General features: G+C 54.5%; 1 long non-coding RNA gene across 2 annotated transcripts in view; it reads right to left on the reverse strand.

Moving 5' to 3' along the window:
- The window catches only part of LOC135316684 (uncharacterized), an 88,956-nt gene that overhangs the window by 9,788 nt on the left and 63,733 nt on the right, over positions 1 to 15,435 (reverse strand). For both annotated transcript variants that reach the window (XR_010375923.1, XR_010375924.1), the window contains 2 exons: positions 14,015 to 14,200; positions 8,613 to 8,703 (listed from right to left, as the gene is read on the reverse strand). This is a non-coding gene — a long non-coding RNA (uncharacterized LOC135316684). The remainder of the gene's footprint in view (positions 1 to 8,612; positions 8,704 to 14,014; positions 14,201 to 15,435) is intronic.

Consider the following 15,435-nt stretch of genomic DNA (forward strand, 5'->3'; position numbering starts at 1 on the left):
GACCCTCGTAGCGGGATGGAAGGCCCATGGTCCCCCTCTGTGAACCTCCCGGTTTGTGCTGGGTCACTCGATCCTGCGAAAGGGTTCGCAGCCCCGAGAGGGCAGCATGTCCTAGGTGGTTTAGGGGAGGACGGACCCGGAGCCCAGGCTAACCTCCCAGTGTCCACTGCAAGGAAACCTTGCAGAAACGAGACTTTCTCATAGGTTTTTTACAATTTCTTGCACACAGACCTCCATCCTGCCCCGCCGTCAGATCTCTGCAAGACCCCAAAACCATCCCACACCGACACACGCGCAGGCACGAGGTGCCACGGGTGAGCCCTCAGGTCTCAGCTCTTCCCCTCTCCCCGCTGCTGGAGTCAGCACAGCGCGCAAGCTGGGAGCCGCTGCCTCCGTGTGAGACGTGGAGCAGCCCCAGCCCGGCACCACGGCTGGACGGAGCCGGGGATGCTCACACCTGGGCATTGCACGCGATCCACGCCGCAGTGCCGAAGCACCCTGCCTCGTTTCCTTGTGGCGGCCCGGACCCGAAGCACGTCCAGTGATTGCAGCAAGGCTCTCCACCCCATGGAAAAATCACCCCTGGCAGGGTAGGCAAGAAGAAAGTAATGTGCCCAGCGTAGCTAGAATTAAGAAATTCCCTTCTCTCCCCACAGAGGCACAAGCCTCTGACATGCAAGACCGCTCGCTTGCGCCTACAGTTTCGCCACGGCTGGATGAAATCTAGGAGATAGGGTAGGAAAGCAGAGGCCTGGCTTTGATGTGCAACCACCGCCTGTCTCCTCTCTGTTATTCCTCCTCCCTTGTGCCAAGCCGCTATAATAGATGCTTCCTCTCTGCCCCCACGATTCGGGGGTCCCTGGGCAGATGAATTCATCACTCAGATAACTATCCACAGGCACGAAGCGGGGAAGGCCAAGGTAAACATGCATCCATCCATCAGCAGACACATGATGAAGCTCTCCCCCTCTTTGAAGGATTCACCCCGGGAGTTCAATCGCGAAGTGATGGCTGTAGCGAGGCGAGGTGGGAGGGAAGCCAGCGCTCACCAAGCCGGATCAGCCCTGCAAATCCCACGGAGCCGCAGAGGATGCTGCCAGCATCCCTGCCAACATGATTCACTGGGGAGGAGCACGGCCCACCTCTGAGGTGGTCCCAGCCTTTATCAGCCAAGCTGATCTTCTGCAAAAGTCACCGAGGGGAAGGCGTTGGTGCTGCACGGGCTGGTAGTTTTGGAAAGAAGGCAGCAAGGACAGCACAGATGCCATCAGCTCGTAGTCAGTGACCTTTTGGAACTGTAGGAAAAACAAAAATGGCATCCTTGTGGTTTAAAAAAATCCCCCAAAAGGCAAAAAAAAAGGAAAAGGAAAGCAAGACAAATTCCCATGAAGACAGCAAAGCCCTGAGCATGCCTTCACCGTGTCTTCCCATCTTGCCTTCCCACGGAGGCACGGATGGACCCTGGCTGATCTCCAAACCCCAGCTGGGCGAGCAGCAAAAACTTTCCAACGCAACAAACTGGCTGATCCGTGTGACACAGGGAGCCGCCTCCTGAGCAGAGGGGCACCGAGCAGGACGCTCCCTCCCTCCCCCAGCCCCATCGCAAAGGAGCCGGACTTTGTGGCGTGCTGGGCCAAGGGAGATAAAAGAGGTGCCATCACCATCCGGCACCGAGGGGCTTCTCTGGGGGATGCTGGGACTGAAGGGATGGGGTTTTTTTTGGCTAAGCTGGGAGGATGAGTCAGGCTCGGGGTTCACAGCCAGCCCAGAGGCAGATCGGGGTGGAAGGGGCTGGGCTGCCCGGTACCAGGCATTAGCAGAGGGAGAATGGGGCTGGTAACCACAACCCCACGCATGTGGCTCATGGCTCCCGACCGACCCTCCCGGCTGCTCTCATCAGGACTACTCTTAATCTTGATAAATCCATTTTTCCATAGGCTGTTAGCACATGACATGCCTCAAGGAGGACTCCTCTACCTCCCACCTCATACCAGTAAAGCTGCCTGGGTGCAAATCCCCCAGAGGGCTTCTCTACCTAGAGCTGTGTTGGTCCCTCTTGTGATAAGGGCAGCCTAAGCTGTGCGATACATTGGTCTTTGGAGGGTCAATCCTACAGGAACACAACTTTGAGACCTCTGTCTCTGTGGGATGTGGTGGGAGCTGGTCTGGGCTCAGCAGATACATCCACAGAGCAGCAAGGCCACGGGAGCAGTTGGCCAATGCCAACAGTGATACTGGGAGGGGAGCTCAGGCACTGGTTGGGAGAACAAGGATCAGACCATGACGGATCTGAAAATGTACCGTGTTTCCCTGGAGCTGTCAAGGCAAAGAAATTTATGTGCTGAGAGGGTGGTGGCAAAACAGAATAAGCTAAACAACAGGAGGGTGTCGCAGGTTCTCTCCAGGCTTTGGTCCACCCTTCAGTCCCACCCTTGGGTGGACTTGGGTCTCTTTGGATGGAGGACGCTGCAAGAGTAGAAATTTGGAGTGAAGTCAGGATCAAAGCCTTAAGAAGTTGTTTGCACTGGTCCTGTCTAAGAAATAGGTGCACAGTACATCATCTTCCTGTCACTGCTGTCCATTTTCCCCTTACCCTTTGCACATAACTTAGAGCTCTGCCCTGCGATTCTGTTGAGTTGGCTCCGATAATAAACCTAATTTATATCTGGTGGGAGCCCTGACTCTTCCCTCCCACCAACTCTGTGAGATACAAATGCTCTGCCTGTAAATGCTGATATAAGGGAAACGCGTTGCTTGCAGCGATCGCTCGATGCTGTTCCCATTGGCATGTGATATATCATGATTAACAGTCTCTCCTTCGTGATATTACTGGCCCCAACCCGTGATCTTGGGAAGAATTCAAAGTCTGGTTTATCAGCAAAAAAATAAGCTAGTTAAACTTAAAACAGCAAGACTCAGCTCAGGCTAGAGGATGATTTATTAAGAATTATGGACTTTGGAGACGGCGAGAGGGAAAGGAAGCCACAAACCCCACATACAGCCTGTAAAAGTTCCAGTTTATAATCTAACGCGAGTGACTGTACAGCTCAGGCTGAGAAATCATCTGGGATTCATCACAAGGTAGAGACAAGCAGCTGCAGCGAGTTCACGGACAGGAGCGTCGCTCCCGTGGGCACGACGCAGAACCCGGCTCCTCCTTTTGAGCCGCTCCTGTGCCCTCCCTGGGTACCCCCACCTGCTGCACTTCCCAGGCTCGGGGTACCGAGGGGGACATGGCGAAGCTCTGGGGCGCTTGGCCCATTTGGGCACAGCCTGGCTCTAACGGGACTTCACAGCATCCGCTGTTTCAGTTACGAGTAGCTGCAGTTCCCCGTTTGGGCAGCGCCCAGTTGTTCCCTGCTAAGTGGGCAGCAGTATTTCCTTTTGGCGTCTATTAATTTGTTAAAAGCAGGCACCTCCATTATGAATATGTATGTGAATATAAAGTCTCACCTAAAACCAGGCAAATGACCTGCAACAACACTTTACACTAAACCCAGGTTTTTTCACAACAGCAAAACAAAGCCTTGGAAATACAGTGGAAAGAAGGTATCACAAACAAGGGGTCATTTTCGCAAAGTCTTTTGATTTGGAGGAAACCGGCTTTTTCCACTACAAAGCCGTTACATCCCAAACCTTTGGCTCGCACTTACAGAAAGCACTGCAGGCATTATTAATGACCACTAAAATCTCAGGACCAAAGCATCCACGCTGACGCCTCCCTTTCTGCAGAAGGATTACATTCATTCATAAACCAGAAAAAAACCCAACCACATGCCAATCTGATACCATCGGCTGCTCTGAAAATCATTCAGGAAACAAAGTAGCGAGGCTGGATTTCTTAGCTTCAGCCGTATCATTCTCATTAAGGCCTTAAATTTTAATGCAGACCCTGGAAACAGGCGAAAACCTGAGGTTCCCTCAAGGGCAAAATCACAGCTCGGCTTTCAGAGGGGTCCCGATGAGAAGGAGACAGGTAAAATGTATTAACCAAACCAGAAACTATTATGGGAGCATTGATCAGGGGAAACCTTTCCTTCCCCGCTGAGTGCCCAAAAGGTGTTCTGCTGTAAAGGGGGTTACAGGAAAACGTGAGCGGTTGTGTGGGGATGGGAATGTGCTGTTAAAGGCAGGGCTTTAATTCCCACCAGGGCCAAAGCCTGGGAGAACAGCTGAGCACTGCTGCTGGCATTTAATATCCAACATCTGCATCCTTACTGCTTTGCCACACAAGAACCGAAGCCGTGGGATGGAGACAGATGCGGGTGGTAGCGGGTCCCATTGAGAAACCTCCCGTGTGTTGCTCCTGGAGGAGGCAGCTGCTCTTTGCAAGGGCTTCGGGGACTTGTTTTACCATTTTTTGGCAGCCAATTGCCAATCTGGGTGGAGGTTACCTTTACCAGTGCTTCCTCCCAAAGCTGTGAAAGCAGATATTGCTCGGCTTACTGGAGACATCCTACCTCTGGGATACCTCAAACCTGAAGTCAGCAGGGATGGGAAGCACCTGCCCGTCTGGAAAAGGGGGGGGCTGTCCCCCAGGAAGCAAAATCCTTCCTACCCGCCAGATCTGCTGCCTTTCGAGCTGTGAATGTTGGCAGAGACAGAGTTTGCTATCTCCTTCCCAGGAGAGCGGCGACAGCCCGGACCCTTGGCTTCCTCACGTTTGATCTGGAGCTGGCACCGGGGGAACCAGACGGGGTAGGCAGATAAGAGGGTTGAGTGCTGTGCTCGGGAGCAGTCATCTCCGGCCAGGAAGGCAGAGCGTCACGGACGAGTGGGAAGGGTTCGGGGACATTAAGGGCATAGGATAAACTCTCTCCTCCTCCCTGTGCCTTAGGGAACGGTGAGGGCATCCCGTCTCTGCCTCAATTTCTCCATCTCTGAAACAGGGATGGAGGAAACCCTTTTGCTTCTGAGGTTTTATCCCCAAAACAACAACCTGTCAGGAGACGCAGATAACCCAGACGCAGCGCCCTTGGTGTGCAGGGATGGCAGAAACCTGGGGGAAGAGCCCTCTGCTCCCCGGCTTGGTCCCCTGCTTGCTGGGACCCCGTGCAATGCCCCTTTCCTGTGATGGGGACCCCGTGATGAGCTGGTGAGGGCAAGGCAAGGTTTGCTCTCTGCAGCAGAGACGGCAAAGCCTCTCTGGGAAGCTCATTCCCCTCTGGCCCCCTAACCCGCTCCCTTAGCACGAGCTTGTGTTTGTGCATTCTTGTTTTATAGAGACAGAAAAGCCAACAAATATAAACTGAGCAAGCAGGGAAGCAAAACGAGCTGCTCTCAGGCCTCGCTGCCTGTAAAGATGGAGTTGCAAAAGGCAGGGTTAGCCCTGGGCGAGGGACCGGTGCCTGCGCAGCCCCTGCAGCATGAGGGTCTGCAAACCAGGGCTACCGTGCCGAGCTCGCGACACGCCAGACCCTGCGCACAGAGCATTTCTACACCCAGGAAAAGAGTTTACGTGTCCCTGTTTGGGGCTGGTTGGGTGCTCGGGGTCAGTACTGTGCCCACCCTCCATCCCAGCCGTCATCTGCAGCAGCAGAGCTTTTGCTGGGAGGACAGCCTGAACAGCAGACACAGGCAAACCAAGCAAGCGTCAGGGCTTTGAAGCGTTGCTCGCTGCAGCAGCTGCAAAGGGAGCAGAATGACAGCAAGCCTGCGTTTCCCCTCCGTCCCTCCCGTCTCTGAATGAGCCTGGGCAGGACGTTGGAGGACACTGTTTCCTCCACCGTTTTAATTTCTACAGCCAGGAATCAGCGGAGTCATGGGGCACCATGAACACCGTTGCTCCCTTGAAGTCGTAGCCAGGCTGGCGGAGCACAGAGGGGTCAAAGCGCCGCCCTCACTCGTTTTCTGCTGGGGTAACTCTAGTTATTTCCATCCAGCATTTATGCCACGCTGGCTGGGGGCTGCGCGTTTTGAACCCTGAGCACTAGGATGGTGTCTCCCAGACCTGCCCCCCGCCACCCCAAACTAGCAGGGACCGAGCTGGGAGGCTGAGGCACTTTCCCCCTTTGTGTCCCCGGCGTCTTCCCCGATTCAGCTGTCACCTGAATTTTCACCTCCAGCCCCAAACGCTTCTGAGACAGTCTGGTCCCTGCGAGCAATGGTGCGAGTCGGCCCTGGCCGGCCGCCAGCCCGACTGACCGCTTCATTTCCAAGTTATCCCCATCGACCCCCACGGTTTATGTAACTTCACTTCATGTGAAGTGGATCTACTTCCTTCTCCCCAGAGGATGAGATAAACAGTAAGGAGGCAGCTGCCGAGTGGCACGCAGCGAAACCGAGCCCAAACCCAAGGGACCTCGCGCTGCACCCCAGGACCTTCTTTGGACATTTAGACCAGCCCTGGGTTTTATTCCAAGTCCTCGTCTACCCTAAGGAAATATGCTTGCATCACTCTGACCCAGCCAGCACTCCGGTATAGACAGGTAAATAAATGACCAAAGCTAAGTAAACGTGCTGAACAAGAGTTCAGCAAGTGCAGACCGAAAAACAGACTCCTTTTTTTGCCTCCTCCTGTTTTAAAACTGGTCAGAGGACGTTGGCAAACTCTCTCCCCACGGCCAAAGAGCTGCACAACGTTTCTCTGGGACTTTCCTAAGAGGAAGCAGAGAACAGGCTTTGCTCCCTGTCACCACGCACTTTAACTCGAGTGGTTTGCACGAGAAATCACTTACACCTAAGAGAAACATTCAAACACCAGCCTGATGATCCTGAGCCGCAACCCCGTCTGAGGACATTAGACCCCACCCTTGGAAAGACCCAGATCTGAACGAAATCAGCACTGCAGTGAGAAATGGAAAACCACGGCATATTGATTTCTGCTGATGCCACATGATTTTGCTCTTCTTGTTCTTATCAGGCCAGAAAACCCAAGCTGAGTCTTGATAAAATTCTAGATAAATAAAAACCAGCTCCCCTGGGTTTAAACCTTATGACTCAGTGGCTTATGACTCCCTCCTTAGAGCTGAGCCTCTTACATCCCAAAACAGCGATTTGGGATCCCTCCTCACCCCTTCAATATTAATTTTTGCTTTTTTTTGGTGGCTATTCATCTCACATTCATAAAACACCCACCGCCGGGGCTCACGCAGGATTTGCAGTTGGGGGGGGCGGGATTCGGGTCAGCTGAATCCACTCAGAAAGAAAAGAAAAAAAAAAAAAGCCTGCCCCAGCCCCAAAATCTCTTCTTTCTCCTGCATTTCCAAGTAGAGGCCGGTGGGAAGCACGAGGCCTCAGCACCGCCGACCCCCGGGGCTCATCGGTCCCCGCGTCCCGCACGGAGCTGACATCAGTTCCTCTCGGTTTTATTGACGCGGTCCCAGCTCTGGCCTGATTTTTTAATTGCCTCGTAATTCCTGCAGCACTTAGAGTTTTTATAAGCCTCCTGCTTTCCCCAAGGTCAAGAACGAGTGCCCCCAGCTCCCCCGTTTTCTTAATCACCTAATGGCGAGTGAGCAGTAAAAGAGGAACGCGGATGCCATTTCCTTGCACCGACGGGGTACGCGTGCTGTGCGGGGCGCTGCAGTTTAAAGGAGGAAAAATTACTCATAATTTAAGTAGCTTTGTGGCCTTTCTTGCCTCTCCCATCTCTTGGTGCCAAGAGGTACCCAGAAAGGTGGAGGTGATGTTGGAAAATGACAGATATCTCGGATATCTGTTGGAAATGAGAGATATTCACACCCAAGGCTCCCATTTTGGGGAGGTTTTTGAACAATTTTTGCCAGGCGCTTTGGAAATGTCTTAGAGGGAGCTGGTAGCAATAAGAGGTGAGTTTAAACCTGTGCAGTTCACCAGGAGGAGTGGGCCTGGTGGACTGCCCGTGGGTGGTAGGAAGCAAGTGGGGTTTGGCTTGCTTTATGGCAATTAGGAACAGATCGAAACTATATGAGACCCTCTTAAGAAGGGTGTAAGGCCTGGTTTGAGTCCCAGCCAGGCGGGGTTTTCTGGGGAAGGTTTCTCATTAAAACAGCCACCATGCAACAAAACGGAGCACGGCTGAGCACAGCCAGCGCTGACGGAAGACAATCCCATCTCACACTAGTGATGTTCACATCGCACAAGAAGAAGCAAAAGTCTGTGTTCTGTTATCTGGGCAAGACAGAGAGAAGGTATTTTCCCCCCCAAGCAACGAGGAGGATCCCCTGGGAGGGCCCAGAGCCACCCCCTGCTCAGGGCAGAGAAATTCCTCTGCAGCAGACACCCAGCAGGCAGCAGCCCCAGGGAACGCGTTTGTGAACGGGAGATATAATATAACGTACGTTACTGGGTCACTCGGCCCTGTTTAGGTTGGCTGGGCGATGCGGAGTCAGCACACGTGCCAGGATCGCCCAGCTCGCAGCACGACCACGCTCCGCAGCGCTGGGAAAACTGGCATCCTCCCTGCAGAGCACTGCGCTGGGGGAAGCCGCAGGTTTCTCTGCCGTGAGCTATTTCAGCGACTGGTTTTGCAATGCAGCTCCTTAAAGGTGACGCGTGCCGTGCTGCACCCCCCCAGCCGAGGCTTTACAGAACAGGTGCCACAGGCAGGACGGTGGCTGGTTTTCAGAGGCACATCGAGACGGGCCAAAAGCGGCAGCGTTTGCAGAGATCTCTACGTCAGAGGTTATTACCTGGTGTTTGCTCAGCAGGGCGTAGATGTCTCTGCAAGACACTGTCCGTCAGCAGCTCAGCGACGGGAGAGTCAGCAGCCAACACGAGAGCCTGCACAGAGACAGATGCTGATTAATTTGATATGAAGCCAACACAGCAAACTGCTACAAATGGGTCTAACAGGCAAAGCCCGTGCTGGTTGCGGCATTTCACTCCAGCACCATGTCACCTCCTCCTGCTTTGGGCTCCTGTTCTCCCGTCGTTTGGGCAAGTGCAACCACGCCTGCAGATGCCCTCCCTGCATCAGCGGCGAGCGGTGGTCGCTGGAGAAGGGCGATGCCCAGGGGTGCCTGCACCAGCCCAGCTCCATCACCTGGATGGCAGCTGGAGGGAGGACGAGCAACACAACGTCTCCTATAAATACCGACTAAAGAAAGGCAGGTCCTTCTGAGCTGCCAGTCTAACCAGTTAGCCAGACTGGGATAATGGCTGGCCATGTGAATCCTCTGCTGGGACACTGGAGCTGCTGGCAACAGCTGATTGTGTTTGTTCAGATGAGAACAATTTTCCCCCGCTTGTGCTTTTGACAGACCCAACCTGGAGGCCTCCGAGCCCGCCTGCCAACAACAACAAGAGGGCGGGATGGGGACCATATCTATTTCCAGTTGAGCTGTCAGCTGGCCTTGGGGGCTGTTGGGTTCACTGGGCTGCCGACCGAACCAGCAGCCTCAGCCTCGAAAGGGCAGTGTGAAATCACACAGCCTCCAGCATGCTGCTGGACCCCCACCCTAATAAACCGCTTTAGAGCGGTGTCACCCCATCGCCGCGGTACCCGAGGCCACGGGGATGGACGGCGGGGGCTCAGCCAGGGACAGCATTTGCCATGGGGGAAGAGATGTCAGGGAAATTGCACATGCACAAATACACACAGGCAGGGGGTAATTTGGAGGTCTGGGCCTATTCGGAGGGGCCAAGTCCACTCTTCCCGTGAGAAAGTCAGACGGGAGCTTCCAATGAGCCCAGTTAAGTTCAGAAATACCTCTTTATCCCTAAGCAAGACCTCTGGTAACACTGGAAAGGGACACGGCTTCTCCTGACCCCTGCTTTCCCTGCGTACCAGGATGAACAGAAATAGCACGGGAGACAGGGACTGAAGCAGAGAGGTCCCAAACGGCCGCCCCCGTGCCCTGGGACAGGAGGCAGGGAGCCGCTTTCCTGCACCCGACTGTCCCCATCCCTTTCCAGGCCTCCCGGGAAGTGCCGAGAGCACTGCAGGCCGCCCGCGTGCGTCATCGCGGCGCTGCACCCCGAGAGCTGCTCTTACGGACACCCCGCTACGCCCTTCCCAAACCAAAGGCATGGACAGAGGGGGTTGCTCGTAAAACTCAGCCCGCACGCACCCTGAGCCCCTCCAGAGCCCGAAGGACTAAGTAGAGGAGACAGCCACATCAGACCCCGCGCTCACAGGCTATATGGTTTCGGGGTAACACCAGCTTCTCGCCGTTGTCCTATAACCCTACACCCAGGCAGCCCTATTGCAGTGCGGATCAACTCAAAGGTATCTAGTGTTGCTTGATTTCACGTGCTGGGGCTGAATAATTTCATTAGCATCTGAAGTGCCAACGAAGAAAACCCATTTCTAGCTCCGAGACTCACTGAGAAGCTCAGACGTATCCAAGAGTGAACAGAGAAGGAACAGGAGGAACAAAAATGAAATTAAAAAGGAAGTCCTTCGTGGTTTTTTAGCGAGTCCCTGGTGCTGGACAGGCAATTCATGATTTGTGGGTGCCTAGAGATGGAGAAGTGGAGACCATCTGAAAAGGGAGTGAATAAATAAGACTTTGTATGAGGTCTAGAGAGATAACTTGGAGGGAAGGAGAGCTAGACAGTGTTTTTCCAGCTGAATAGAGTTTTGCCAGACAGCATTTTGCAGTCATGTTTCAATTTGATGAAAACACCTATTCAGGATTATGAAAGCATTGCCTTTCAGGAGGGTTAGTGCCTTGTGCTGTGCCCTCGTTCCTCTCTCATATTCAGTCTTATTTGTTAGGACAAAAGGAAACATTTCTTGTTGCGAATATTTCTTTTTAGCTGAAATTCCAAACTTCTAAATTTAAAGGCGAACCTGACAGTGAGAAATTTTTGACTTTCTGACAGGATGGGAATTCCTTATTTCTTTAAGACCTTCTGCTGGCGGGCAGTCCTCAGGGGAGACCGAAGGATTGTGGTGCACCAGCTCTGGGACTCTCCTGCCTCAGTTTCCCCACGCACAAAGAAAGGATGAGGCTAGGCGTTGGGAAGGGGCGAACTCATCTTTGGCACACGCATCGCATCAGGGCTGCCGATCCCCTCCGGTTCCCTTCCAGATGGCCACGGAGATCCAGCCGGAGCCTCAAGCTGCTCGCTCCTGGCTGTGCAAATACCGAGGGGAGAGGGTCAGTGGAGGGCTTCCCCTTGGCTCTTGCAGACAGGCTCTTCCTTCTCACCAGACGTCTTGGCTGACGGCTCGCTGCTTCGCTGGCGGGAGGAGCGCCAGCTTTGTCTCCTGGCACATGCCGGCGGCGGTGATGGAGGGCGAGACGCGCGGCGATCGAAGGGAAGCCGGGCCGAGCCGGCAGCTCAGCCTCCCCTAAGTGCATCTCCAGCACGCGGCCGCCCGGACCGCGCCGCTGCCTCTGCCGACAGCTTTATTGCTGCTGCGGGCTGAAAGAGGTCCGTGGGGTGACCTGGCCCTGCACCATCCCTGCTCGACAGCTGCTCGGACAGGGAGAAGAGTTTCAAAGAGATGGGGGAAAAGTCTCCCAGAAAGCAGCTATGGAAATTGGGCCACCCTCAGGGAAGCTTCTGCTTGGTCTTCCTGCAGCGCAGAGGATGGCTGGCAGGAAAACCTCCCCAGATGAGGTTTTTCTAACAGGAAAGAAGAATCAAAAAAACCCCAGAGGTTTGCCAATGTCGCCCATCAGCTGCTTTCACCCCTTCCTGCACATTGCCTCCTAGCCCTGACCCAGGTCCTCCCACAGACAGTCTCACCCTCTCCCCCACAGCATTAGCCCAACCCAGTCTTGGATGGCCCCAGCCAACTTGGGGGGCCATTAATGCCCCCAGCCTGGAGCTACTGGCACAGCTCCGCTTCACTCAGCTCCCCCCTTCCCCCGGACCTTGTTCCTTCTGGGATTTTAGCAATGCAAAATAGATATTTCATTTTTTAGAGGTAAAGATAGCGTTTCGTGGAGGAAAAGGTCTGCATTGATGGACCTTGACTCAAGTCAAGCCAACCTTGACTGGCCTTAGTCAAAGCCTGGAATTCCCCCACCCACCCTTTTCTTTCCGCATTGCCCATAGCAACTCTTGGGCATCCTCGCTTGTGGCTGCAACCGCCTGCACCCTCCTCAGGCTCCTGGTACCCATCACACTTTGTGCCGTGAGCACCGTGGAGCATTTCAGATGGATCTTGGAGAAGATGCCAAGCCGTGTGGGGAAACATCTCACAGAAAGGGAGAGCCAGGGCTGCAGTGGAAACAGCCGTGTTGGATGGGATCACGGGGAGACGGGAAGGGGGTGGCAGGTCTCTCCAGCCATCCAAGCATCCCACCCACACACCGACATCTGCCGCCGTGGGGAGGTCAGGCACGGAAATAGCACCTGGTGATGAAAATATTTGGCCGTGCCAGCAGCCCAGGTAGCTGGTGGGTGCGACGAGCGCCGAGGCTGGGAAAGTTTATAAGGTGGGCTGCGGAAAACTGGCCGGCGGCTCCGCAGACAAAGCCTGCCTCCTTCCAAAACAAACAGCGCCTGCTCCAAGCACCAGCACGTGGGGCTGCGGGGCTCCCGGCCACCTCCGAGGCATGGCAGGGGTGCGAGGGAGACACTGCAAAGGGAGCTGGAAATAACTCCGTCCCTTAACTCTCGCTGCTCTGGCCGCTTCTGGGTTTTCAGCGCCGCTGGAGAAGGGTCCAGCGGGATCTTTCACTTGCACCCTCAGAAACAAGCCACCAGCCCAGAGCACCCACGCCCCTTCCCCCCATAGAAACGTGCATAGAACTAGTTTTAGGAAAACGCATTTAAAACTCCACGTCCGACACCAGTCGTGCTCAAGCGCTGAGCCCAGGACCCCTCTGCAGACCCCGAGGCCATCTCCCCATCCGCCACCTGCGGTCCCCGAGCCCTGACCCCGTCTCCCCACCCTCCCTCCGTGCGCAATTCACTCGTGGTGCCCGACGCAGCCCGGTCCCGATAAATGCCAGCACCCAGACGTGACCTAGGTGTGGAGGGTGGCGGTGGGCGATGGCCGAGGGCCAGCCGTGCTGCTATGAGATCGCCCACTGTTTTCTGCAAAGAATAGCCCCTTGTCCTGCCCCGACGGCTCCCCCTCGGCCAAGGGGGACGGGGGTAGTGGGGCAGCATGGTGTTGGGGACAAAAAGCATTAATTTGGAGACCCAGAGACAAAAGAGCTGCCAAAGGGGGTCAGACAGGGCTGTCCCAGCCCTTGGCCCGTACCCAGCGGTACCGGAGCGATGGCTCCACGCCAGGGTGCTGGCACCCCAAAAGGCAAAGGGCTGCTGCCCCTTCCCCGTGAAGCTTTGGTTATTCAGCACCGAGGGACACGGCGCGCAAGAGGCATGCTGGGGGACAGTGCCGAGGGGGTGACGGGGGAGCGAGGGGGTTCTCACACACATCTGCCTTTCGTTGGCTCGGCACGGAGCGGTTTATACGGGAGCGAGTCCTCCTGCTGCATGGCAGCATCTCACGCTAAGCAGGGGAGGCACCAGGCAGGCATTTGCTTCAAGCTGTGGCGAGGGTTTATTTTTCCAGCTAAGATAATTTAATTCAGTGGAAATTTTTCCCCTTCTCAACCTGCTTTCTCCTGTAACCAGCCCATCCTCGGGAATAGCTGGTCAGCTGGATGGAAACCAAGCTGGATGGCATGTCAAGTCAGAAGGCACATGAAAAGCCAGCCCAGGTTATGTCATTTATTTTCCAACTGAGCGGAGCTGGGGGGGTGCCTGTTTTCTTCTCACCACCAGAAACGTAAGGCCCCAAATGACATTGCTAATGGAATTTACTATTCCTGATGTCAGGGCAGACGCTCGGGAGGGGGTATGCGCTGCGCTATGAGCTACGCTGCGCATGCAGTAGCACGTATGCATGTGTTTGGTGCGCTTCTGCAAAGCTCCCGGTCTGCAGGGAAACACTGCTTCTGCTGCCGCACTGCACGCACGCACCGGAATAAGATATAATAGGTTTATTTCAGCAGAGCTCACCCAGATACCGAAGTTGTAAGCGGTGACGTAGCTTTATCCATGTTGTTTTGCTGCTCGCACAAGCTGAACAGATAGCAACGGCAAAGGTGGTGCGAGATGCGTTGAGCAATGCTGAAAATAAACAGGTAGCAAGTCCCCGGCTGGAGCGAAAGCCACTCACCTGCTAGGGTCTCAGCTAACCCCTCTCCCGGTGAAGGTCCTCCTACAGCAAGTGCAAGCACCAGCCGGGATCCTCGTGGGACGTGGAAGGGCCGGGCATCTGAGCTGAGCGCAAACGGAACAAAACTGAGCTGAACAAAATCTTACGGTTTTGTTAATATCTCCTGAGCAGCAGAAGTTAATGACCCTGTAGGAAAAAAAAAAAAATAGCTTGCAATTCTTTACAACAAGGCTGCCAGCTATACATTATATTTAATAGGACAGTTATTGTATGTTAAATACTGGCATGATTAAAAACATATTTATAAAGGATTAACAGCTCTGTAATGGCTACATGTCTGTTCCGAGGCTGTTAAATCTCCCAGAATATGTTTCTAATCATCTATACAATAACCATCTTAATAAATCAGAATTAGAGGCATATTCGGGTGAGCCTGGATTCCAGACTGCACCTGGTGGGGTTTTGTAGAGGGGAAGGGAGCGGGGAAAACAACCAACAGGCGTAAGAGGTTTGTAGAAAAAACCACAACCGCTGTTTGCGGAAACCCAGCGGCGCGTGAACACGGCGAGCATTTGGTGGGGACGCGCCGACTGTATCTGCAAGTGCCACCCCCCTGGATCACTGCTGACCACAGGTTCGCGGGACCAAGGGAAGGGGAGGCATCCCGCCCGCGAGCTCGACCACGCTGCCTCGCTGCTGCATTTCCCACCTGCTAAAAAACCAAGCGCTGCCAAGAGAGAAACCCCTCCGCAGCCCCCCCCAGGGCAGGAGAAACCCTTTGGGCTCCCAGGACGGAAGCACCCAGGACAGACTACTGCTGCCGCTGCTCCCAAACTTTTTCTTGCGCCTCTGTCCGGTGCGTTTCTCGCCCTGCATCGCAAGCTCCGGCTCCAGCCGCGCTCCTGGGGATGGATCTGGGGCAGCGGTGCCCCGCTGCTAGCAAAACGCCCAGGCGCAGCGAAGGCATTTAGCAAAAATAAACGCCGAGGCAGAGTTTGAAATGTTTATTTTCCAACTCCAGGCCATTCATCCAGTGACACCGCTCTGTTCCAGTGAGTCTCCCTCTGTTTATATCAGATGATTAATGAGACACAGATTGTCTTTAGCCCTGATGGATGTTGCAGTCACCAGGGGTAAGTATGACTTTGGGCCTGATCTTCCCCTTTCTCCTGCCACCTCTGGCGGCAGCCACCACGCCACCCTGACTGGCCTGCAGAACAGATTTTCTGCCCTTTTCATGCAATCAAACCCAAGATTTTATTACTTTCTTTTTTATGGCCTCTCCATCTACCCTCTGTAACCAGCCCTCTTTTAGCTGGAACCGCTGGTGACACGGGAACGGGGTCTGAGCTGCAGTGAGCTCGGAGAAAGCGAAGGGACAGGTCAAACAACAAGAAGGGAGCCAGAGAGGTAAGCAGAAG

This window comes from Phalacrocorax carbo, chromosome 21 (assembly GCF_963921805.1).
Source record: "Phalacrocorax carbo chromosome 21, bPhaCar2.1, whole genome shotgun sequence".
Classification (NCBI taxonomy): Eukaryota; Metazoa; Chordata; class Aves; order Suliformes; family Phalacrocoracidae; genus Phalacrocorax; species Phalacrocorax carbo.